This window comes from Schistocerca serialis, chromosome 8 (assembly GCF_023864345.2).
Source record: "Schistocerca serialis cubense isolate TAMUIC-IGC-003099 chromosome 8, iqSchSeri2.2, whole genome shotgun sequence".
NCBI classification, from domain to species: domain Eukaryota; kingdom Metazoa; phylum Arthropoda; class Insecta; order Orthoptera; family Acrididae; genus Schistocerca; species Schistocerca serialis.
The window spans coordinates 631,196,483-631,208,778 of record NC_064645.1 but is presented as its reverse complement, the minus strand read 5'-3'; the positions used below and the strand labels follow the sequence as shown (position 1 = coordinate 631,208,778).

Below are 12,296 nucleotides of genomic sequence, written 5' to 3'. Positions count from 1 at the left end.
TCAAAAGTAACTGAATAAAATACAGCTGGCAGAAATGATATTTTTAAGGAATGTTAAAGACTGTATGAGGATGGGTAGGATACGAACTGAAGACATTAAATAATAGAATTGGACCGATCTCTTAAAAAGAATAAAAAATATCAGAGTTCCCTAGGCAGCGGTGGATTACATTCCGAGGTGAAGAATAAATGCCGAAAGAAGCCTGAAATAGAGGAGAAGTTTGTTGATCGCCAACAGATTAGCACAATAGCAATAGCAATAGCTGGATTTTTCGGTATTTTTAGTGGATAGACATCCGCCTCCACAGCCGAGGTTGCTAATGCACGTTTGTGTGGGTGGCGGCCGTCCGGTTCGAATCCTGGTGGTGGAAATTTTTACGGTCAGTTCCTGTCTGGCAAGGGGAGCAGAGGAGATGGCGTAAAGTTACAGTTCAGTAGTCTTTGTGCCAATGTCCTGTCATCATCATCAGTTTTCTGATATATTATAAGGTCCTTTACCTCTCCATTTTCTGCGATCCATTGCTTCCTTCTTAAGGCTGCTGTATGTTGTACCGTCCATCATGTCGTCCAGTATCTGGAATCTCTTCCTTCCTCGCTTCCTTTTCCCTTCTACATAATCTTCTAAAACTGTTTTCGCCAAACCGTCATTCTTTCTTAATATATGTTGAATCCAATTTCTTTTTCTTCTTTTTATTACATCTACTAACTGTCTTTTCTCTCCCATTCCTCTCAGTACCTCTTCATTTTCTACTCTATCCATCCAGCTTATTCTTTCCATCCTCCGCCATGTCCACATCTCAAAAGCCTCCAGCCTTTCTCTGTCTTTATTCCTCAAAGTCCATGTTTCAGCGCCATGCAGGAGAACACTCAATACAAGACATTTTATGAGTCCCTTCCTAAGTTCTCTGTCCAGATCGCTGCAGAGAATTCTCCTTTTCTTACAAAATGCCTCTTTTGCCATTGGTATCCTTGTTTTAATTTCTGTGGTGCACTTCCAGTCAGTGTCTATCCTGCTTCCAAAATACTTAAAATTTTGCACTTATTCTAATATTTCATTCAGCATAATTTTTATTTCTTTATTTGCTATTTGCCAATACTTTTGTTTTCTTTGTGTTCATTTTCATTCCATATTTTTTTTCCGTGAGCTTCAATGGTGTCCACCGAATCCTGTAATTCTTTTCCCCCTATGGCTAGAAGGACCATGTCATCAGCAAACTTCAAACACCCTACTCTTCTTCCTCCCATTTCTACTCCTTTGTCATCTAATGAGCATTGATCAATCATATTTTCCAAGTAGAGGGTGAAAAGGGTAGGTGATAGCTTCCTTGTCTTACTCATTTTCCTAGTTCGATCCAGTTTGTACTTTCTCCTCTCACTTCAACTGAGCTTTTAAATTAGCATATAATGAGTTTACAAGTCTTCTGGTTTTCCAGTCCACTCTCTGTCCTGTATTAAATTCCAAATTCCTCCGCAGTGTCTGACGAAGTTCGGCAGCCCTCGTGCTGCTCTTCGAAAGAAGTAGTCGAAGTGCCGACACCAGGTTTCACTGCCTCCCTCGCTTTTGTTCACAACAACTCAGCCCCGACACTACACTGTACGAGCACTCGTCTCAGCTACACACTTGACATTTCATAACAGGTCGTAGGAAGGCATCGGCAGACCATCTCCTCCACTAGGACTTCGCCGACAAGGGACTGTGACACTTGTACTAAGAGGCACTTATAACAAGGTGGAATGTGTTTACATTTCTGGAGCCCAGGGCACTGCAAGTAGTGGGCCTCGGCACAGGGTGTTTCAGAAGTCGGTTGCACCAGCCTGTCCGTCGCTACCTGCGACGTACTACTGGGGAAGGTCACTTTTTGCACTGTCCACACATAATTGACAGACGGCTGCGGTGCGTGGTTTTTCACAGAGTTCCGTACTGCTGTTGATCTCTGTCCGCCAAGTAGTTTTCCGTGTTCTAACTGTTGTGAAGTTGGAGTTACATCAAGAGAATAAATGCAAAGGAATACTTTCCACTAAAACGAACACAGGTTTAGGTGAAGGCAGCCACGTTTGTATTGCAGCAAACGAAATGAGGAAACATACGGAGCGAGTAAAGAAACAGGTACTGCAATTTCATCAGTTTACGTTGAAGAAGTAGGGTAGCTCTTCAATCGATCCTACGACGTACGAACATCAGTATCATCACATGGAAGTGCGAAAAAGTAGTTGCATCACTTTAGGATAAAATACATGTCAGATGGAGAGACCCAGTGAAGGATGATGTGAACCGAAGTGGACCTCAGTGAGAGCAGGTGCTAAATGATAGTGTGTGGAAGAAAAGAGAAGCTTCTAAGACGTTCTGTGAACGATCTGCATAAGCACAAAAGTTTCGGGAACAAGAAAGAGGAGGAGGAACAGATATCGCACTTACGCAAGATCCGACCGATTCTGGAGTAACATTCTTGCAAGAAAACAATTTATTGATGAATGATGGTTCAAATGGTTCAAATGGCTCTGAGCACTATGGGACTCAACTGCTGAGGTCATTAGTCCCCTAGAACTTAGAACTAGTTAAACCTAACTAACCTAAGGACATCACAAACATCCATGCCCGAGGCAGGATTCGAACCTGCGACCGTAGCGGTCTTGCGGTTCCAGACTGCAGCGCCTTTAACCGCACGGCCACTTCGGCCGGCTTATTGATGAATGATGGCAGCAAACTTTTATTCTCAGGTGACAGTAGGCGACCGAGTGAGAGAGTATTAATGTCTGCCAGCGAAATGGGAAAATGATGTTTATCAAGCTGTAAATCATTCTGTGTGGATGGGGGGCTCAAGAGATCGGACGAACAGTTTGGAGAGTTGTTTATACTTCACGCCGATGCTATAAGTGCTTGGGAAGAAACGAATACTTTTCCATCAGTGAACGTTTTGCTACCTAACGAAAACCAACGCTTTTAGATGGAACCCGGCGTCTCTCATGAGGGACTTCGAAATTACTATCCTCCAGTCAGCCAGAAGTTTTGTTTCCTGAAACAGTGATTGCGGGTTCCAGTTGTTTTAATCAATGTTAGTGGGAACAAGTTAAGTGTTGCGGCCTTGTGGACAGTTACATAAGAATGTGTTCAGCTCTAGCGTATCTTGCCCTGGAAATGTTGGATGTTTGTTGGCTGTCTATTCAGGAGAGGGAATCTGAAAACCAGAAGCTTCACGTCTTCTAGACTACTTCTGAACCTGTGGCTCTATAACGAGCATACGCCAAGACGTAAGTGGAATTGCAGCGGACGGCGCCATCGCGCTAATAACGCCTCTGAAGGGTGTAACCGAAGGATAAGTTCATACATTTGTATCAACAGTCCATCGATATGTTTACTCGTTGGTGAAACAACTGAACAAGACTTAGAGTATCACGGTCACAACTTTGGCCCATTAGTTTTAAATGTCGACGGAAACGAAGAAAGAATTCAGCAACTACCAGGTGTAGAAGTATGAAACCGGAATTAGGTTGCAACAATTACCACTCTGTTGTTTTAAACTAATAAACAATATTTTATTGAAAATAATCTCCATTGCTATTTTTACATTTATCCCACCTCTCTGGCAGGCTACGTATGAATGCCACGCCAAAAAACTAGGTCTTCTTCGAAGCTAACCAGTCCGAACCATTTTCGTCCATTTTCATACGGATTGAAGCGTTGTTCATCAAAAGCGTGTCCCAGTGATGCAAATGGATGATAATCGGACGAAGCCAAGTCTGGAGAATAAGCCGCATGTATTTCCCAACTGAACCCCTCGATCGTTTCCCTGACCCATTTTGCTATGTGTGATGGGGCGTTGTCATGGAGCAATATGACTTTGTGTTGCCATTTTCCATATTCCTGTCATTTTTCACGTAACGCTCAATTTAAACCGATCATTTGATGTTGGTAGCGATCAGTGTTAATCGATTCACCAGGTTTTAGCAGCTCATAAGCGACAATGTTGACTGGAATACTCTCTTTCAAATTCTGAAGGTGGCAGGGGTAAAATACAGGGAGCGAAAGGCTATTTACAATTTGTACAGAAACCAGATGGCAGTTATAAGAGTCGAGGGACATGAAACGGAAGCAGTGGTTGGGAAGGGACTGAGATAGGGTTGTAGCGTCTCCCAATGTTGTTCAATCTGTATAATGAGCAAGCAGTAAAGGAAACAAAATAAAAGTTCGGAGTAGGTATTAAAATCCATGGAGAAGAAATAAAAACTTTAAGGTTCGCCGATGACATTGTACTTCTGTCAGACACAGCAAAGGACTTGGAAGAGCAGTTGAACGGAATGGACAGTGTCTTGAAAGGATGGTATAAGATGAACATAAACAAAAGCAAAACGAGGATAATGGAATGTAGTCGAATTAAGTCGGGTGATGCTGAGGGAATTAGATTAGGAAAAGAGACACTTAAAGTAGTAAAGGAGTTTTGCTATTTAGGGAGTAAAATAACTGATGATGGTCGAAGTAGAGAGGATATAAAATGTAGACTGGCAATGGCAAGGAAAGGGTTTCTGAAGAAGCGAAATTTCTTAACATCGAGTATAGACTTAAATGTCAGGAAGTCGTTTCTGAAAGTGTTTTGTGGAATGTAGCCATGTATGGAAGTGAAACATGGACGATAAATAGTTTAGACAAGAAGAGAATAGAAGCTTTCGAAATGTCGTGCTACAGAAGAATGTTGAGGATTAGGTGGGTAGATCACGTAACTAATGAGGAGGTACTGAATAGGGTTGGGGAGAAAAGGAGTTTGTGGCACAACTTGACTAGAAGAAGGGATCGGTTGGTAGGACATGTTCTGAGGCATCAAGGGATCACCAATTTAGTATTGGAGGGCAGCGTGGAGGGAAAAAATTCTAGAGGGAGATCAAGAGATGAATACACTAAGCAGATTCAGAAGGATGTAGGCTGCAGTACGAACTGAAAGATGAAGAAGCTTGCACAGGATAGAGTAGCATGGTGAGCTGCATCAAACCAGTCTCAGGACTAAAGAACACAACAACAACAACAACAAACAAAGCGATCACACCCTTCTGATCCCACCAAACACAGAGCATTGTCTTCTTTACAAAGCGATTTGGTCTTGCAGTGAATGTCGATTGTTTGTCTGGATTCACTCATGATTTAGGAGGATTGAGGATTCTCAAAATATATCAGTTTCTGTTGTATCTGGCGAGCAGTATTTCAGAAGTGGTCTTTGAATTTGCTTGCTGTCTTTCATTCAGTTCATGCGGAACCCATTTTCCTGCTTTCTGCACCTTTCCCATAGCTTTCAACCGAAGAGAACCTTTGTGCGTCACAGTCAATTGTTCCGCGAGTTCCTGTTGAGTTTGAACATCATCTTCATCCAATTAGAACTGCCCCATTATCTTCGAACTTTTCTGGTGGTTTCCCGCGCTTGTCGTTTCTCACGTCAAAATCACCACTTTCGAATTTTTTGAACCATTCGAAAGAGTTTGTTTTCTCAAGAGCATGTTTGCCGAAAGCTTCGACAAGCATTCGATGCGACTCTGCTGCTGTTTTCTTCAAATGATAACAGAAAGCCAATGCCGTCCGCAGATCGTAGTTAGTAGGCACAAAACTCGACGTTTTACTGGTTTGAAACAGATATCGATGTATGGAACTTGAGTCACTGTGTGTTGACACTCTTCGTCAGCCGTTACGGGAAGCAGATGGCGCTGCAGACGCGGCCTCCCTGGCCCGACACTGACGGCGAGCACATCTATAGGAAAATTCCGGTTTAATACTTCTGCACCTGGTAAGACTGACGAAAGGCTTTAAAAAGACTCCAAATTGACGGAAACTTAAAATCGTTTCTGCCTTGTGTGGCCTTCGCACAGAAATTTCAGTAACGAAGAAAGATTGACAACCATTGAATATTATAAATAGTGAAAAGTCGTTTGGTGCACGTCATATTCACTGGCAGCCTTGTAAATATTGTAAATAAGTCTAATGGGAGTGTAATGAGACTAACCTCTCGTGATTTCCACTGTAAACGATACGAGTTGTCTAGATGTCTCTTGCAGCTTGCAAAATATTCGCTAATGGAGACCGACGAGTTTACCTCTAGGCCATGCCTGTTCAAGGGAGTCATCGCGGTACTCTTGGAGAGTTATTCCTAGCCGGCCGGTGTGACCGAGCTGTTGTAGGCGCTGCAGTCTGGAACCGCGTGACCACTACGGTGGCAGGTTCGAATCCTGCCTCGGGCATGGATGTGTGTAATGTCCTTATGTTAGTTAGGTTTAAGTAGTTCTAAGTTCTAGGGGACTGATGACCTCAGCAGTTAAGTCCCATAGTGCTCAGAGCCATTTGAACCATTTGAGATATTCCTAGAATTAAAGTCTATATGGGTGGACAACGAAAACAAAACCGTTGCAACGGAAACGCAGGCAAATGACACGCGTCTACATCCACTCGTTCTCCCTCTGTCTAAGGACTTGTCGTAGATTACAGCACGCTCTTCAACACTGCTAGACCTCCTTAGAGTGCCTGTACCTGTGAACAGCCGCTTATCCCAGCAAGAGTATGCGTACGGAACGATTTGAAGTGGAATGATCATATAAAATTAATTAATAAGACGTGTGCCCGGTTGAGATTCGTTGGGAGAGTCCTTAGAAAATGTAGTCCATCAACAAAGGGGGTGGCTCACGAAACACTCTTTCGACCTATATTTGAGTATTGCTCATCAGTGTGGGATCCGTACCAGATCGGGTTGACGGAGGAGATAGAGAATATCCAAAGAAGAGCGACGTTTTTCGTCACATGGTTATTTGGTAACCGTGATAGCGTTACGGAGATGTTTAGCACACTCAAGTGGCAGACTCTGCAAGAGAGGCGCTCTGCATCGCGGTGTAGCTTGCTCGCCAGGTTACGAGAGGGTGCGTTTCTGGATGAGGTATCGGATATATTGCTTCCCCCTACTTATACCTCCCGAGGAGATCACGAATGTAAAAGTAGAGAGATTAGAGCGCGCACGGAGGCTTTCAGACAGTCGTTCTTCCCGCGAACCATACGCGACTGGAACAGGAAAGGGAGGTAATGACAGTGGCACGTAAAGTGCCGTCCGCCGCACACCGTTGGGTGGCTTGCGGAGTATAAATGTAGATGTAGATGTAGAAGAACCTCAGGCTACGTAGAAGTGTCACTCCGCACTGGCAAGGCGAGGTAAGATTCTTACATCTGCTCCTCTACGCTCTTTCGCTGAGCATGAGATTGTTTGGATTTTGGATAGACTAACAGCGTCCCTCTTTTTTCGGAGTTGACCTTTGGATTCCAGTAGCCAATTTTCTGCTTTCGTTTGCTCGCTGTTCGTCATACAAAGAAAATTTCGCTGTGCTCAAGGTACGCAGCGAGTCCTCTTGTCGCAACGTGAGGTGAGGTTTCGTTTAGTGGCGTCGTGCGAAGAACAGAACTAGTTGCGGAGAGAGCGTGTGACCGGGAGACTTGGTGGTTTCCGCGTAGCCCTGTAGTTGCCGCTATCCACTGTAAAAAACAAAGCGGCTGGTGTGGGGGGCGGGGGGGGGGGGGGGGGGGGAAGGCAGGGTGCTACGCACTCGGGAGTCTCTTTGTTCTGTCTGCGAATGGCGCGGGCTCGTGTCCGGACCCCAGCTGCGAGAGGCACGTCCGCAGGCTTCGTCCGTAGTCTGTGGCGGCTGCGGCAGATCCAAAGAGGCAAACAATGCGCTGCTGCAGCTGTGTAGAAGTCCCCGGAGGTCGTTTCGCTACCGCAGCGACGCAGGTACAGGCGCGCAGAAGCCCCACACACAAGCGTTGGCCCGCTTCGCAGATCGCACATGTGTGAGCCTATCGCAGTGGTCTGTCGCTGATCGCTCATGGCATGGAAATTCCAGGCAATCTGATGGATCGCGCATGCGATTCGTGCTTGCACTATGGCTGCCTGGCTGGTTAGCAGGAAAGTGTGGCAATATGGCAGCGTATCGCTTCTGCTGTTGTAAAATTTTGTTGTGCACTTTTGTTTCGTCTCGTCTCGTTTTACCCACGCTGAGTAAGAAGTTTCGCTATTCAGGGACCACGAACAATTCTGCGTAGTGAAGTGAAGACGGAGTTGACATTTATGTTAAGACGTAACACAGAACACACCCTCCGATTTTGGAGTGATTGTCATTTTCAAGCTCCTGCTGTAGAATTTGAGAAGTCCATAGCAAACACCGCATGCATTCCATCCGGTGAATATTTATGAAACAATTACACGCATTATTAAAGTTTTTAACGTTTAAACAGAATTATGTTGTTGACGTCGTGGTCTTCAGTCCAAAGACTGGTTTGATACAGCTCTCCGTGCTACTCTATCCTGTTCAAGCCCCTTCATCTCCGAGTAACTACTGCAACCTAAATCCCTCTCAATCTACTGACTGTACTCATCTCTTGGTCTCGCTCTACGATTTTTACCCCACACGCTACCCTCCAGTACTAAAGTGGTGAGCCCTTGATGCCTCAGAATGTGTACTTCCAACCGATCGCTTATTTTGGTCAGGTTGTACCACAAATTTCTCTTCTCCCCAATTCTATTCAGTATCTCCTCATTAGTTACGTGATCTACCCACTTAATCTTCAGCATTCTTCTGTAGTACAACATTTCAAAAGCTTCTATTCTCTTCTTGTCTAAACTGTTTATCATCCATATTCACTTCCCTACGTGGCTACATTTAAATGCAAATACTTTCAGAAAGGGCTTCCTGACTCTTAAATCTATACTCGATATTAACAAAATCCCCTTCTTCAAAAACGCTTTTCTTGCCATTGCCAGTCTACATTTTATATTCTCCCTACTTTGACTATCATCAGTTATTTTCTTCTCAAAAAACACAACTCGTTTACTACTTTAAGGATCTCGTTTCCCTACCTAATTCCCTCAGCATCGTCAGATTTCATTTGACTACTTTCCATTATCCTTGTTTTGCTTTTGTTGATGTTCATCTTATTTACTCCCTTCAAGATACTGTCCATTCCTTTCAACTGCTCTTCCAAGCTCCTTGATGTCTCTGATAGAGTTAAAATATCATTGGCAAACGCCAAAGTTTTTATTTCTTCTTGGGCTTTAATTCTTACTCCGAATTTTTCTTTTGTTTCATTTACTGCTTGCTCAATATACAGACTGAATAACATCAGGAATAGGCTACTGCACTGTCTCAGTGCCTTCTCAACCACTGCTTGCCTTTCGTACCCCATGACTCTTTATAACGGCCATCTGGTTTCTGTACAAATTGTAAATAGCCTTTCGCTCCCTGTATTTTACCCCTGCCACCTTTAGAATTTTAAAGAGAGTATTCCAGTCGACGTTGTCAAAAGCTTTCTCTAAGTCTTCAAATGCTATAAACGTAGTTTGCCTTTCCTTAACCTATCTTCTACTAGAAGTCGTAAGCTCAGTATTGCCTCGCGTGCCTACATTTCTCCGGAGTCCAAACTGGTCCTCCCTGAGGTCAGATTCTATGAGTTTTTCCATTCTTCTGTAAATGATTCGTTTTAGTATTTTGCAGCCGTGACTTATATTGATAGTCGGTAAGTTTCACATCTGTCAGCACCTGCTTTCTTTGGAATTAAGGTTACTATATTCTTCTTTAAGTATGAGGGTATTTCGCCTCTGTCATACATGTTGCTCACCAGATGGAAGAGTTTCGTCATGGCTGGCTCTCCCAATGCTAGCAGTAGCTCTTATTGGATACTGTCTACTCCCGGGCCTTGTTTCGACATAGGTCTTTCAGTGCTTCGTCATATTCTTCACGAAGTATCGTATCTCCCGCCTCTTCTCCCTCTATGTCCTCTTCCATTTCCATCATATTGCCCTCAAGAGCGCCTCCCTTATATAGACCCTCTATATACTCCTTCCATCTTTCTGCTCTCCCTTCTTTCCTTAAGACTGGCTTTCCATTTGAGATGATGCACCATAATATAAAGTGCAAATTTTAATTTAAATGTTCAGGGCTCATCTGTTAGACAGCTGTACTCAAGTCTGTTGTCATTTCGTATCATCTAACTCTCCATTATCCAATTTCTGACAATAGTCCTGCTATTGATATTCCTACAGACACATTGAGATTGCAAAAGATATTGTGTAAATATTTGAAGCTAAACTCTAAGACTGATGAATTGAAAAGGATATCAGGACTAATGAATAAAAAGTGAATTGTTTTAGTACACTGGAAAGATGTACACAATCCCCTAGGAGTCAGTGAAAAATGTAATATACTCTGTAGTGTAACATACGACTGCCAACGAAACTAGTTCTAAACAAGTTTAATAAATTACAATATTTTTCTTAAATTTATTTTTTGTTAATATTCGTGAGCATACGCAGATCAGCTGTGACTGCAGCTACACACTGTAGTTCATCGTCCACAGCAGAACTTTTCGTCACAGTGGCTATTCGTAATACTTGCTGAAACTACTTGGCAAGTCGCTTGTGTGTGGCAGGGTCGAGGCAAGTGGCTGACTGCAGCGATACCATATGCGGCAGATCGCTGCGATCCATCGCTGGTGTGTGGGGATCTCTAGTTCGGAGTCCAACAACAATGTAGAAGACAAACATGATTTCCCTCCCAGCCGTCACTTATCTGCATTATTTAAGAGGGAGAAGAGCCAACGGCCTTGCCGCAGAAGTAACACCGGTTCCCGTCAGATCACCGAAGTTAAGCGCTGTCGGGCTGGGCTAGCACTTGGATGGGCGACCATCCGGTCTGCCGAGCGCTGTTGGCAAGCGGTGTGCACTCAGCCCTTGTGAGGCAAACTGAGGAGCTACTTTATTGAGACCGGCAACCAAAACTGATAAAACTGCCGGGAGAGCGGTGTGCTGACCACGTGCCCCTTCATACCCGCATCCAGTGACGCCTGTGGGTGAGGATGACACGGCGGCCGGTCGGTACCTTCATGGCCTGTTTCGAGCGGAGTTCAATTTAGTTCTAAAAGGGAGAAGAAATAAAAATTTTAAGATTTGTCCATGACGTAATTCTGTCAGAGACGACAAAGGACCTAGATCAGTTGAACGGAATGGTTAGCGTCTTCGAAAGTGCTTATGAGATGAACATCAACAAAAGTAAAACAAGGGTAATGGATTGCAGCCGATTGTAGGGTATGTTGAAGATGTTATGGAAAATAGACACTAAAAATAAGAATAACTAATAACTCCAAAAGTAAAGAGGATATAAAATGCTTTCTAGAAACCGTAGGAAAAACAATTCTGAAAGAGAGAAATTTTTAACACCGAATATAAATTTAAACAATAAGAAAATCTTTTCTGAAACTGTTTGTGTGGAATGCACGCTTGTATGGAAGCGAAATGTCTACGTTAAGCAGGTCACACACGAGGAGAAAATAAGATCTTGATATGTTGCGCTGCAGAGTAATTCTGAAGTTTTTATGTGTAGATCGGATAACTATTGATAAGTTAGTGAATGTAATCGGGTAGGAAAGAAATTTGTGGTACGACTTGACTGAAGAAAATCATTGGAGGATTGGACACATTCCGAGGCATCTTCACTTTGGTAATGGAGGTAACTGTGTGTGTGTGTGTGGAGGGGGGGGGGGGGCGGGGAGAGGGGAGGGTAAAATTCAGAGGCAGATTATGGCCTGATTACATTAAGCAGTTTTAAATGGACGTAGGATGCAGTAACTACGCAGAGGTAAAGAGGCTTATAATGGATAGACTAGCATGAGGATCTGCATAAATCCAGTCTTCGGACTGAAGACCACATTTAGCAACGGCATCTGAAAACTGACAGCATTGTAACTGCTAGAAACATACCTCCAAATATTCATCATCATCATCATCATTTATTGCCTTATCGGGCCTTTAAGGCCTACAGCAAGAAGAACAAAAGGAAAAGTAAAGACAAAAAGACTTACAAAAGTACTCTATACAGTAGTAAAAGTTACATATGTACATTACAGCTTAAAGAAAAACGAAAAAATAAACAGGGCATTCAATCAAAGGTTTAAAAGGCAAGAGGGATACATTACAGAAACAAAAAAAACAAAAAAAAACACACACGCAGTGTCTGTCAATATTAACTGATAAAATTTGGTGTGCAAAGGGAGCAACTCTCAAGATACTATCCGTGCTGCAGAGTCCCTTCACCCCAGGGTGAAGGGCTGGATTGTACCAATACGGCATATAATAAATCAGACAAATACGTTTGTTTATCTCGCGTCCTGGGTTAATTGCTCTTGGCTTATCTTTTCCACGTGGTACTGCAGACTGTATTTTTCTTCCCGACTTAATTCTGATTATTAGCTGAGGGTGTTCTTTTATTTTGGATTTAAGCTTGGCATATTGC

At 43.3% G+C, this 12,296-nt stretch overlaps 1 pseudogene; it reads left to right on the top strand.

Moving 5' to 3' along the window:
• Positions 1 to 10,601: 10,601 nt before the first annotated feature.
• Positions 10,602 to 10,719, top strand: LOC126417281 (5S ribosomal RNA; annotated as a pseudogene).
• The last annotated feature ends 1,577 nt before the right edge of the window (positions 10,720 to 12,296 follow it).